Below are 13,528 nucleotides of genomic sequence, written 5' to 3'. Positions count from 1 at the left end.
CTGATTTTGTAGTTTTTAAAAATAAAATTGGTTTGTTTGACTCAAAGTAGCTCTGAAGTTAATCTCAAAGAGAGGGTTCAAAAGAAGTCACGAGCAACAGGGCATTCTTGGAATAAGTGTCTGTCCTCCCAAGGACGCCACTTGGAAGGGCAAATTCGTTTGGATGGAAAGCGTTATTTATCAGTTGATTGATGGAGATGGAGTCTCACTCTGTCCCCCAGGCTGGAGTACAGTGGCACAATCCGGGCTCACTGCAACCTCTGCCTCCCGGGTTCAACTGATTCTCCTGTCTCAACCTCCGAGTAGCTGGGATTACAGGTGCACGCCAGCATGCCTGGTTAATTTTTGTATTTTTAGGAGGGATGGGGTTTCACCATGTTGACCAGGCTGGTCTTAAACTCCTGACCTCAAGTACCCATTCGACCTCCCAAAGTGTGTTGATATTTTTACAATGAAAAATAGTGTTTTACATTAAAGTCAGTTTGTTGAGCATTTCTTCACCAGTTTTACCTTTTGGATACTTCAACACTTGTTTAAAATTAAAATATCACTGCAAAACTCTTTAGCTGGCCTTCTTTCTCTGTTACGCATCCTGTCTTCTGGTTACCCCTCACTGTGTCTGCAGTACAATGTGTAGAAGTAACCAGCCAGTGGCCAGCAAGGGCAGCACCGTGTAGCAGAAATGCTCTGAATTGTTGTGTCTTTAGTCACTTTCCTTCTTGCCTTCAGTTTGCTCATCTGTAAATTGAAGAGTTTGGAACACATAAACTATGATGTCACTTCTAGTTTCAACCTTCTCTGATCAGAGTTTATTAAACACCTATTTGAATAACTTCAGTACCAGGCCCTATATAGAATGAGAAGCATAAAACCAATCTCTGTTGAAAAAGAAAATATCCTAAGCTAAGGAAAAAAAATTTTGTATCTTGATCCATGTGATGGTTATAGAAGGGTATAATATGTAAAAACTCGTTGAGCTGTATCTTTAAGATGATTGTACTTTACTCATCTGTGTATTGATAACTCAGTAAACAGGAAAACTAGAAAACTGAACATCCCCAACCCACCAAAAAGAAGAACAGAAACTGGCTAACTGACAATATGTTTAAACATTGTGTTATGAGGCAGGATGGTATAATGGCGAATCCACAAAAAGTAGACAATGAGTTTAAAAGCTGACATTACATATTAGCCTTGGAATTTTGCATACATTATTTAGCCTTTCGAGTCTCAGTTTTAGATTTTTTAGTAAAAGTAAGATTTGTAATAATGACTTTATCAGGCAGTCAGGAGTATTGAATGAGTTATCAGGCATATAAAGTACTTGGCATATAATAGGTGATCAATACACATTTTTAAAAGGGGGCATTAAGAGTATTACACAAATGTGACAGATTTCAAAGAACTAAAAGATTCTACATCATTCTTCTGGTAGACTAAAGTCTTTGGGATCTTCCACAACAATGAAACTTGTTAACTTTGACATGGCATTTTCCAGAGTCACTTGATCATAGAAACTGTTTTTCTAAATATCACCTCTCAGGAATAATTAATGCATTAGTTGACATCTGGGACTTCCCTAACTCAGGAGTCCTCAACCACTGGATGGACACTGGGTATACAAGTGTTCTCCCCAAATAAAATCACCCTAAAATAAATACAGCCCAGAAATCTCAGTGCAAAAGAGAATATGAAGAAAAAGCTACGGTCATAATTTTGCTGGTGACATTGCAAGTTGCTAATACCTCTTTTGGAGAGCCATTTATAATAATAAAAGTGATTTATAATAAAAGTCACAGGGGCTGATTATGGTCTTAAATGTGTTAACCCCACTTTTCAGATTATAGCCTAAGGAAAGAGCTCCAATAGGAACAAACAAAATTTATTTCTTTAAAAATGGTTGACTGGGTTATAATCATGTGTGGAAACAACGAGCTGAAAGATGGCTAATTGAACTGCTTTAGCAAAACAAGGGAATATTGTACCATTAAAAATGACAGATATCTGGACTCACTAGATAAATGGAGACATCAAGCAAAAAGTTAGAAAATAGTGTGCGCATGGTGAACGCAACCAAAGAAAACCGGTCTGTGCGATGATAAAGGTTACTAGTGAATTTGGTAAATATGGTTTGATGTAGGAAAGGGATGATCTATATTTTAACTTTTGGTTTATCATAGAATAATTGCTAAATAACTCAATAAAAACAAAGTACTAAATAGAAACATAAATTATATGTTCAGAGCTAGAACAGGATGTTTTTGAAAATAGGTGAGAGTATGTAAAATACAGAATAGAAATAAAGAGCTGACATATAGGTAGAATTATAGAAAAATAGACACGGTACACCTTGAAATTTTTAAGAGTTTTGTCTCACCAATGTATTGTGAAAGTAGTTATCACACGAGAAGTGTTTTTCTGGAAAGAATTTTCAATTCAGTGAAAACCCCAAAATACGGATATGAAAATTCATGAGAGAAGTTGTTCTTAAAGATATCAAGTTCCCTGTCAGCTGTGCTTTTTTTTTTTTTTTCCAGCTGCTTTTCCTCTCTTCTTTTGTGATAAAGGAGAAAGTTTTACGGATGCTGAAATGGTTTACAACTGCCTTATTTAGTTGCTGTCTCGCTTTTTATGTCTCCCCAAAGGGTCACAAAATCTATCCGTTTAAAAAGAGAAAATGATGCGGTTTAGTGCAAAGAGAGAATAGCCACTTTAAAGAACAAATAAGAGTTAGAAATAAACGGAATCTCGCAACTTTAGCCACCATGTAGTAGGACTTTGGATCATCTCAGATGTCAGAAGCTACACAAGGAAAATGGAATGAGCTTCTGGGTGGGGGCTGCCTCCTTTTCACCCCTTGAAAGCCCAAATTAACTCTTGCATGCTTATCACGTGAAAAAGATGGTTAGAGTGCCTAGCAGAACAGGGAAGTCACTGGTTGCGGGACCCTCCTCCTTCTTCTTGGGCCTTTATGGGTGATCCTTGTGAACAGATGATCTTGAGGAAATAGTGAAGAATCTTGCAAGATATGGCGGGGATGGGGAGGTGTCTGGGTGTTTGAGGGGATGAAGAACACTGTATATCTGAAATGTATTACGTTCATGGAGAATTTTTTTTTTCAACTAGTTTTTTTTTGAGACAGGGATTCACTCTGTCATCCAGGCTGGAGTGCAGTGGTGCGATCTTGGCTCACTGCAACCTCTGCCTCCCAGGCTCAAGCAATTCTCTCGCCTCAGGCACCTGAGTAGCTAGAATTACAGGCATGTGCCATCACGCTCTGCTAAATTTTGTATGTTTAGTAGAGACAGGATTTTGCCATGTTGCCTAGGCAGGTCTCGAGCTCCTGGCCTCAAGTGATCCATCTGCCTTAGCCTCCTAAAATGATGGGATTATAGGCATGAACCACCGTGCTGGTCCCATGGAGAATTTTTAATCCAAGTTGTAAAATGCAGGAAGTATTCCTCAAAAGAGGACCAGCAGAATCACAAAGCTGGATGGAGTCTTAGAATTAATCAATTAGTTCAAATCCTTAATTTTCACCATAAAGGCAACAGATCCAAGCAGGAGACATGGCTTGCCCACGTTTACAGTCATCAGTGAGGACTTGACCAAAACCGATTCTGCTGATTTCCGGTCATATTTTTTTTCCTCCCATAATTCCCCTTGCCTTCCACCATCACTTTACTACTTACCGTTTCTGCTGCTACCATGCAAAAGATTAGCATTCAGACTTAGAACTGTAGCTATGCAATGAAGAAAGAGTCTTTTTAAGCCATCAGAGGTATGAGTCAGCATACAGGATCCTGTTTATGAAGAAGAGGGCCAGAAGTTTAATTTCAAGAGTTCGACTCTGCATTCAGACCACCTGGGTTTGTATCCCAGCTCCACCACTGGGATGGTGGGTGACACTAAGCAAGTTATTTAATGTTCCTGAATAGTAGGTGTCCTTATCTGTAACATAGAGAGTGAAGATTATATACGTCTCTTAGGTTCTTAGGTGAGAATTAAATAGGATAATCCATTAGATTGGGGCGTGGTTTACAGCAAGTGCCCAATAAATGCTAGCTAGCTATTTTTACTACTGTGAAGGAAGTTATAACTATTTCTGTCAAACCTTAAACCGGGTGTGGTGGTGCACACCTCTAATCCCAGCTACCTTAAAAAAATCTTAAGGAAATAAGAATTATATATTTTGGAGGAGATGAATGTTAACTAGGCACAGTCTTTAAGTGCTCAGAATGACTTTTTCAGTTTTGTGAAACCTGCTGAATTCCCCTGATCCTGAAATCTGCCTCTGGTAGTCTCCTGTGTCTAGTATAGCTTATATTTTCTGTAGCTTTTCATACAACAGGTGTTTTAATTACTCACAATTTTAACTATGCCTTGTTTTTCTGAAACGGGAAAAGTTCTCTTGTCCCCTTCGCAGGGCGTGCGACAGGGGGAGCGGCTCGCTGCTTCAGTGCCCCGCTGCTCAAAGCTCTAGAGGGGCATACAGACGGGCAGGCTGCGGGGCTCCCGCCCCACGTCTCGGGGTGGACGTTGACAGCTCCGGAAGCCGCAGTGGGCATGTGCTACCATGTGCTCTTTGAGTTTTGCCGTCTGTAGGCGGCTTGTGTTAACCTGCTCGGTTAGATCCTCCACCTTGTCTCAAGGACAGAGGGCTTTCCGTATCCCGGTTTCTTGCCTTGGTGTACCGGAAGAATCAGATCACATGTGGGCTTTGCAGAATGCGTGCAAGGTTTTATTGAGTGGAAGTAGCTCAGGGAAAGTCAGAAGTGGGTAGAGTGGGAGGGCTTTCCTCCGGAGCTGGGCCACTCAGTGGCCTGGGCTTTCCTCGGACTGCCCCAGCCAAACTCTGCGTTGTTCTCCTTCTGCTGGTCGGTGGCCTGCTGGCGCCTGCCGGTGCGTTCCTCTGGTTGTCCAGCGCCTGTGTGTTCCTCCACCGATGTGCTCCTCTCGATGTCCACCTGCCCCTGTCTCTGCCTTGCTGGGGTCTCGGGAGTTTTTATAGGCACAGGATGGGTTGTGGCAGGCCAGGGTGGTCTTGGGAAATGCAGCATTTGGGCAGGAAATGCCTGTCCTTACCGAGGTCCGTGGGGGTTGGAATCCTAGCCAGGGACCACGCCTTCACCTCTACCCAGCACTTCCCTTCCCCTCTTCTGTATCTTTTTTTTTTTTTTTTTTTTTTTTGAGACGGAGTCGTACTCTGTCGCCCAGGATGGAGTTCAGTGGCACAATTTTGGCTCACTGGAACCTCCGCCTCCTTGGTTCAAGCAATTCTCCTGCCTTAGCCTCCTGAGTAGCTGGGGTTACAGGTACCCGCAACCACGCCTGGCTAATTTTTGTATTTATAGTAGAGACGGGGTTTTAGCTGGGGTTACAGGCACCCTCAACCATGCCCGGCTAACTTTTGTATTTTTAGTAGAGACGGGGTTTCACCGTCTTAGCCAGGCTGATCGTCTTGAACTCCTGACCTCGTGATCCACCCACCTCGGCCTCCCAAACTGCAGGGATTACAGGCGTGAGCCACCGTGCCCGGCCTCTTCCATGTTATTTAAAAGGACCATGCTCCTCCCGTCGCAGCACGTCCTTTCCGTACCATTTAGATATTTTCCGCATTGTATAGCTTTATTAAGGTATAATTAATACACAATAAACTCACGTATTTAAATCAGGCAATTTGATTTGTTTTGACATATGTATACACATATGAAACTATTACCAAAATCGAAAATATATACATCCCCAGAAAAGGTTTCATGTGCCCGTCAGTTATCTGATCCTCCTGCTTCTCTGGGTCCTTCCTTGCCCCTCTCACCCCTCTCACCCCCCAACCCCCATCCCCAGGTGAACACCGATGTGCTGGAATTGTATATGAATGGAATCATACAGTATGTATTCTATTTGTTGGGTTTCTTTTCCTTGGCATAATTACGATCCATGCTGATATATGTATCAATAGATCATTCCTTTTTATTGCTGAGTATGCCAATGATGTTTTCTTTGTTAACTGTTTATCCTTGTCTTGCTTACCTGGCTATGGTGTGGAATGAAAACACAATGAAATGATTTAAAAATATTTATTGAGGAAACATCTGTGTTTCCCATCTATGTTTTTAAACTTCATTATCTAGTATGCATAGCAAATAATATACAGCAATTGTAGGATCCCTGAGGGCAATATCCATTTACATTCTGTATGCATAAATCTTTTTAAATGACATCTACAAGCAATATTACTATATATTTATTTGAATCTTGAGATTAGAATTGTTTTCTTGCCTCCCTCAATCTCAATATAAAAAAAAAAGGATCCTTCCATCAGCCTAACCCAATGGATTGATTGAATAAATTTAATTATATAAATATTTACACAAAGTTTTCATTTTCATGGTGAAAGATTTATTCTGTTAACGTTAGTCTTTTCTGGAAAATGTGGACAGTATGTTCTCAATTCCCTTGCAGTTGGAGCGTAACACAAAATAAACTCAGAAATTGATACAGAAAAAGTAATACATTTGCAAGATAATAAGAGACCATTTGGGAGGCAAGTCCATTTTTGCAGTGACTTTCTACCTTCATCATAGTATCTCTCAACTGTTGACATTCCTGCATCTGGGAAGGAAGAAGATAAAAATTACCATTCAAAATGCCTGTTCAAGTTTGGTGAAAGATTTAATTTCTTCATCTATCACAGTGTCACCAGCCCTATGACTACTATAGATCAAGCCTCAGTGCCAGAAATACGGAGACTTGGCAGAGTACAGGGTAGAATTTAGCCAGAGGGAATTGTAAAGAAGCCAGAGAAAACAAACTTTACTCATTCTGCATCTCAAACTTGTGTTCTGGGCAGTTGTCCTAAGTGTTGTCTTTGCCCGAAAAGGCTGGGAATGTGGTAATTTTAAAAACTGAGCCAGTAATGGAGATGCATGTAGTGACCTTAAAGATGCTGTGGAGATTGTAGTCGCACATAGATGTTTATTAGAATAGTAAAAAGTAAGTGCATTTTCTCTACTGGAAGGTAACTTGGAGATGATCTGTTCCATACTTTGATTTTGCAGGTGACTTGCTCAAGGGTCACACAATTATTTCATGGCAGAACCGGGACTGCACTTCGTATTTCTGAACCACACACCTCTGCCCTCCCCATACCGCTACTTCCATTGTTGTGTTGGAGTAGGTGTGTTGGTGTATAAGGTGTGGGAATGTATAATTTGTTATGTTGGGCTGCCCCGTATAGGTGTCCCTGTTGCCTGGGATCATGCATCCTAGATGAGCTATTCTTCATCATTGTATCATCTTTGGGAGTGAGTTTACTTTTCTGAATGAAGGGTTGTGCCTGCCTAACTCAGCCAGCTATGCGATGGAAAGGCTACAATGAGAGGTGACATTTGGCTAATGAAGTAAGCATGGTTGTTCTTTGATTGTTTAACTACTCTTTATCAGTTAGCCTGCTGAAATCTTTATACTCTGGAAGTCTACAACTTTAAGCATTATAGCAGTTCTCTTTTTAAGCTTCTCTTCCCTAGTCTTAACATCTAAGTCTCAATGCTGTCTGCATTTTCATCATTAATCGGTGTAGCTTATTACCATCTGTAACATATCTTCCTACACACAGGGATTCTTGGCTAGGGGTGAGAAGACAACAGATAAAGATCATCCTCCCTCACTGAGAATCACAGACTTAGTCCAACCTCTTCATTTTACAGATCGGGAAGTGGAGACTCACAGGAGTTAAGAACTTGCCTAAGATCTCACAGTAACTCATTTAAGAGGTAAAGCCAAATTTTGTGTTCTGGACAGGATTAAGTGCAGCTGATATCCCTGAAACACTGTTCAGTCCTCATTAGGCTCTGTGATGGCATCTAGCACCAGCTGAGCAGCTGTAGTGTCTAATAAGGGCAGGGCTAGCCCAGAAGGATTTACTGGAAAAGGGTGTCTAATAAAATGAACAATTGCATGTGGAGTGTAACTATGGCACTGCAGACCGTTTGCTGGAAAATAGCTCTTTTACGGAGGTCCATCAGCTGTCTGTATCTTCACTGATTGAGGAGAAAAATTGTGTTATTGGTCTCACAGCCAATGACAAACAGAAGCAATTTACTTTATTTTCAAGAGACTAGTTACAATGCGGATCCTCTCCAGCCTAAATTGGTCAGTGCTTTTTTATGCTATAATAGCTTATCATTTATATCTCCAGTTAGCTTGTGATGGGAGTCACTTCATTGTCGATTATGTTAGTGGTTCCCATGTTGACAGTGTGAAAACAGTTCAACTCCAGACCACGCAGGGTCCCTACTGGAGGCACTTGGTAAATCTTTTTTTTTTTTTTTTATTTGAGACGGAGTCTTGCTCTGTCGCCCAGGCTGGAGTGCCGTGGCACGATCTCGGCTCGCTGCACACTCCGCCTCCTGATTTCATGCCATTCTCCTGCCTCAGCCTCCAGAGTAGCTGGGACTACAGGCGCCCGCCACCACGCCCGGCTAATTTTTTGTATTTTTAGTAGAGACAGGGTTTCACCGTGTTAGCCAGGATGGTCTCGATCTCCTGACCTTGTGATCCGCCCGTCTCGGCCTCCCAAAGTGCTGGGATTACAGGTGTGAGCCACCGTGCCCGGCTACACTTGGTAAATCTTTAAAGTATAAGGAAAATAATATTTGGTATCCTTTAAGGCAATAATGGACTGGTACCTTTTTAAAGAGACTTCAAGTAATTTAGTAGCATAATTTTGTTATCTGAGATTATCTCTATTTATTGAGGTAAGAAATTGAAGTGAAGAAAAGCAGGGTGACCTACTTGAGTGAAAGGATTAAAATGAAAAAGGAATTAAAAATAGATATGTTTCCGTTGAGTCTGCATCCTGTAGTCTTAAGACCAGGACACCAAGATCCTGTTTTTCATTTGACAAAATAACAGAAAAGTAATCTTTTAGGGGAAGAACTCATGACCTTTAAAATCAGGTGTGTTCTAAAACATACTATTTGCAGTAAAATTATTTAATGTAGAAGGAATGTGGTTAAGGATATTGTATAGTAACACACAATTTATCATGTGTGGCATCCAAGAGGCCTTTCTTTTCTGAGACATAACTTGAGAAAGATGATAATTTTAGAAGTTGGCTGTATAGTTCCTGACCCTATCCCTGCTCTATCCTCCAGTGCCATAACGTAAGGGACTTCATTGATTTAAAGAAATAAAAACGTTACCGTTAAGATTTAAATATAAATTTTGTGTATATATAAAATTAGCCACATATGCACAAAGAAGATCTCACTGGGAACTTCTAGTTGGCAGACACTTATCTCATCTCGTGGTGTTTTTCATTCGTTATTTTAGGCATGCTGATGGTGAAGAGGGTTTTTAGCCTTTTTGTTTTTCACATTTTGAGAATCAGTGTGTCTGACACAGACATGGTTTAGATGGTCTAAAGATTTAAAGTTTTAAATAGATGCAGGTGAGTAAGCCTTGGAACTTAAGGCAGCTGGATGGATATTTTCACACCATTGGATCCATTGTGTTTTTGAAGCCCTTTGGACATTAAAATGTGGAGAACTTTCACTTATTAGTTGTACATTAAATAGGATGAATTCCTAGATGGTTAAAATATTATTGATCTCAATGTACTCATTTTCACCATTTTTAATTGCTCTTTTCAGTAGATGATTTTTGGTAGGCTTCTTTTAACATGATTAAAAGCAGGTTTATTTATAGAGGACTGCTAATTGATGTCTGCCAAACTCCGTTTCTTTGGGGGTGGGGCAGGGTGGACTTCCCAATCTTTAGAGTCCCAACTGAAAAACTTCCAAAACCAAGTATAGGATTTTTCCATGGATGGTTTCTCAGCCGCTCTCACGCACATCCTGCCTCCTCTTACTCGCTTCTTACTGTAACTGACACTGGTGATGACACATGAGCTCTTCCATAATGCTCACTCGGAATCCTCACTCTCTGTGCCAAGCTATGGAGAACATACTAGGCATCAGAGGACAGGGGAGGGGACTGAGACCTGGATACAAGAATGAGTGAATGAGTGAATGAATGAATGAATGAAGTTATTATTTATTTATTTATTGGAGACAGAGTCTCACTCTCTCCCCCAGGCTGGAGTGCAGTGGCACCATCTCAGCTCACTGCAACCTCCACCTCCTGGATTCCAGTCATTCTCATGCCTCAGTCTCCTGAGTAGCTGGGATTATAGGTGCCTGCCACCATGCCCGGCTAATTTTTGTATTTTCAGTTGAGACGGGGTTTCACCATGTTGGCCAGGCTGACATAAGAATTTAGACAGAGGGATGTCATTGTCACTGTCTGAATTGGGCAAAGCAAGGTTTTGTAAGTATTCTAACTGCAGTTGCTTTCCTGGATTTAGTTTTTGCTTTTGGCAAATACTTATTGTCTATTTCTTTGATATTCAGAAAGTGTGAGTTTTTGTCATTATGGTTTCTTATGAGGGAATTATAGGGGATCAGGGTGGGCTGTGTTCCTGAGGCCAACATGGCAGCCTTAGGTTGCTGGCAGCACGTATACCTAGCCACCACTTCCATGCAGCTGTGTTATGTAAGCCCCATACTTACTTTTTTTTTTTTTTTTTTTTTTGAGTCAGAGTCTTGCTCTGTCACCCAGGCTGGAGGGCAGTGGCGCGATCTTGGCTCACTGCAAGCTCCGCCTCCCGGGTTCACGCCATTCTCCCGCCTCAACCTCCTGAGTAGCTGGGACTACAGGCACCTGCCATCGTGCCCGGCTAATTTTTTTTTTTTTTTTTTTTTGAAGTAGAGACAAGGTTTCACTGTGTTAGCCAGGACGGTCTTGATCTCCTGACCTTGTGATCTGCCCGCCTCGGCCTCCCAAAGTGCTGGGATTACACGCATGAGCCACTGTGCCTGGCCGCCCCATACTTACTTTCAAAGAATCATACATGAAGGCTAAGTCCTGTAGGTAAAGGCGTGTTGCAAAGTCAACAGAGCAAAGGCTCGCTTTCCTTTGTAGAGTTTGGTTTTGAAAGTTAGAAAAATCCTGACTTCACCATGTACGAGCCTAGTAGGTTACTTAACACCTTTGAGCCTCATTTCTGTGTTTGTAAAGTGGAAATATTAATGCACATATCCATAGCATTGTTGTGGTTGGAATGAGTTCATGTGTAACATAGCTTGTGTGGTGTATGGACACATTGTGGATGTGCTGTTGATGTTCCTTCTCTTTTCTTCCTATAGAGCGTCTGTCCAGTTGAACATACCCACTTCTCATTAGCTGTTAGTATACCTGCAGGTCACCTCCTGGAATTTTCCATGATGCTATTCCCCTTCCACCCTGATTACCAAGAGGGTCTTGGCAGTGGGTTTGCCTTCTAGTCTCTTTATTTTTCAGTTACTAGCTTGAGATGACTCTTCTCTGGAGGAACATGATGCTTTGAACAGCTAAGGAGACATGTACTTTCCAGAGCTGAAGAGCAGACTTTTAATAAGTTCCTTCACTGGAAAAAGAGGGAGGAGCTGAGCCATGCCGTGGCTCCGAACCTGCAGTTTGGTATTGCTAGTACCACACACTCCAGGGCTCGATGTATGTTACTGTGTGTAGATGAGAAAACTGTGAACAGTTCTTCAAGTTGCTGGAGTAAGAAAGTACAAATTAGATTATTAATGATTATGTGGAGGTACCAGCTGACAGTCTATTTGTTTTCATTATTAAAACAAGTGTGGTTTTGGATTATGTAGATTTCCCCCCTTTTTACTTAGATGGCCAAGGGTATTCATGAAGATATCCATAAAGACCATGCCAGTGATGGAGCCTCCAGATCTGCTGCCTGCAAGCTAAAACACAGAAAAGAAAATCTAAGTGGTTGGGAATCAGAATGTGAGATGGATTGGAAGCCAAATTATAAGCTTATTTCAACTCTTGGCCTGCAGGCGCTGAAGTAACATTATTTGTTGTCGGGGACAGAAAACAACTCAGATTCTGGTCCAAGTGATTATTCCACTTAGGCATTGCTGCGTTGCTGCCAACTGCAATTTGGTGTAGACATAGATTGATTGGCCAGGCAGAGGCGGAAGTGGGTGGTGAGAGCCGCGCAGGCACCGCAGTAGAGGCACCGAGTTGGGGCCAAGAGCTGGCCCCAGGCAGTCGGCAACCCTCTCCAACACTAAACCCACAGTGAACTGGGGTGAGAGTGGGTGGGTACAAAATAGACTCTAAACCTCTATAGTGATACACCTCACACTTCAGCTGACTTTGTTCATGTCAATGAGTCAGAGAAAACCTTTGGAGAGGTGTTTGGAGGCCATCCCCATGGAGGAACTGGGGACCAGCTGTCTGTAGACCTGAGACTTAGCAATTTTCCTTTGGAGCTTTCTGGGCCTGTTTTTCTTTTCTTTCTTTCTTTCTATTTTTTTTTTTTTTAATTCCTGCATGTGAAATGGGAGCGATTCTGTGTGTGTGTGTGTGTGTGTGTGTGTGTGTGTGTGTGTGTGTATACACAGTAATAGCAAATTGTATGTTTGTATATATGAATATATTTGTGTATGTATGTGTATATATATATAATAGCAAATACATGTATAGATGGATATTTGCTGTTATTCGAATAATAAAGACAGATGGGATAAAAATCCTGACAACTCGGGAAGGAGGACTGTGCCTTGGTTAATTGAAGACAACATTATTGACGTGAAATTAACTAGAAGGGCTTAGTCCCTTTCCAGAGTATTTTCCCCTTGCCCTTCATTCCAGAGTATTTTGCTTGCACCTCTTTCCCATTCTGCTTTTATCTAGTTGACACATCGGTTTCCTCCATTGATATTCCTAAAAGGAAGGGACGGCTGGGGCCCGTTGTCACGCCCTGCAAGGCGCAATTTCCAGGCAGGGGCAGGGCAGGTCTGGGGGTTTCACGCCCCCCAGGGAGCGGGTCACCCGGTGGGACTCGCGCCCGCCCTCTCCTTGGGTGTCGTGTTCCCTGGGACGCGCCCACCGTTCTCCCTGGGGAGCGGGAGGCTCCAGGCGCGGCTGGGGCGCTGTGGGCAGATGCGCTCGGTCCTCACCAGCGGCGCTGTGCGGCGAACCCTGCGGTGCCTGGGGAAGGCGGTCGTTCCTCCCTGCTCCCCCCGTTTTCCAGCGTGTGCGCTCTTTCCTTCTCTGGGGAAAAAAGGAAATTTTTTATTTTTTAACATTTCATTTCATGAAACCGTTTTTTTTTAAGTGGTGGCGCTGAACACAGTCCTTGCAGAGGGGGGCAGCACTTTCCCTCCTGACCCCAACCTGGAAACCCCAGTGTGACTTCAGCGCTGTCAGAGCATTGGAAGCAGAGCTGCGAGTTAGGAAGCGGCTCGCTGGCAGCTGGGCACGTTTCTTTCCTGCGAGATCGGCTTTTTTGATTTGCTCTTTTTCACGTGAAAATGTTCAGCTTCATTTTTAGACACCTTTAGACATGGTTATCACTGTTTAAAGCCTTGATTTTTTTTTAAACCAATAGTTTGCATTTTATTCATTGAAACAGGGAGAGAACAAATACCATCCTGCTTTTTGGGGTAATACTTTC

At 42.2% G+C, this 13,528-nt stretch overlaps 1 protein-coding gene across 11 annotated transcripts in view; it reads left to right on the top strand.

The window, feature by feature from the left end:
• Window positions 1-13,528, top strand: part of CSGALNACT1 (chondroitin sulfate N-acetylgalactosaminyltransferase 1) — a 353,492-nt gene that overhangs the window by 142,347 nt on the left and 197,617 nt on the right. The window contains exon 1 of one of the 11 annotated variants that reach the window (XM_055116345.2): window positions 7,710-7,775. The exons of 8 other annotated variants lie outside the window; for them this stretch is intronic. The gene's annotated coding sequence lies outside the window, so the exon portion shown is untranslated. Of the gene's footprint in view, window positions 1-7,709; window positions 7,776-8,023; window positions 13,518-13,528 lie in introns of those variants that run through there. 2 more of the 11 variants (XM_063607132.1, XM_003823628.6) reach the window with 2 other exon arrangements.

The sequence above is a fragment of the Pan paniscus genome, chromosome 7 (assembly GCF_029289425.2).
Source record: "Pan paniscus chromosome 7, NHGRI_mPanPan1-v2.0_pri, whole genome shotgun sequence".
Classification (NCBI taxonomy): domain Eukaryota; kingdom Metazoa; phylum Chordata; class Mammalia; order Primates; family Hominidae; genus Pan; species Pan paniscus.
Note: the sequence above shows the minus strand (reverse complement) of the source record. Positions and strands in the feature narration are given on the sequence as shown.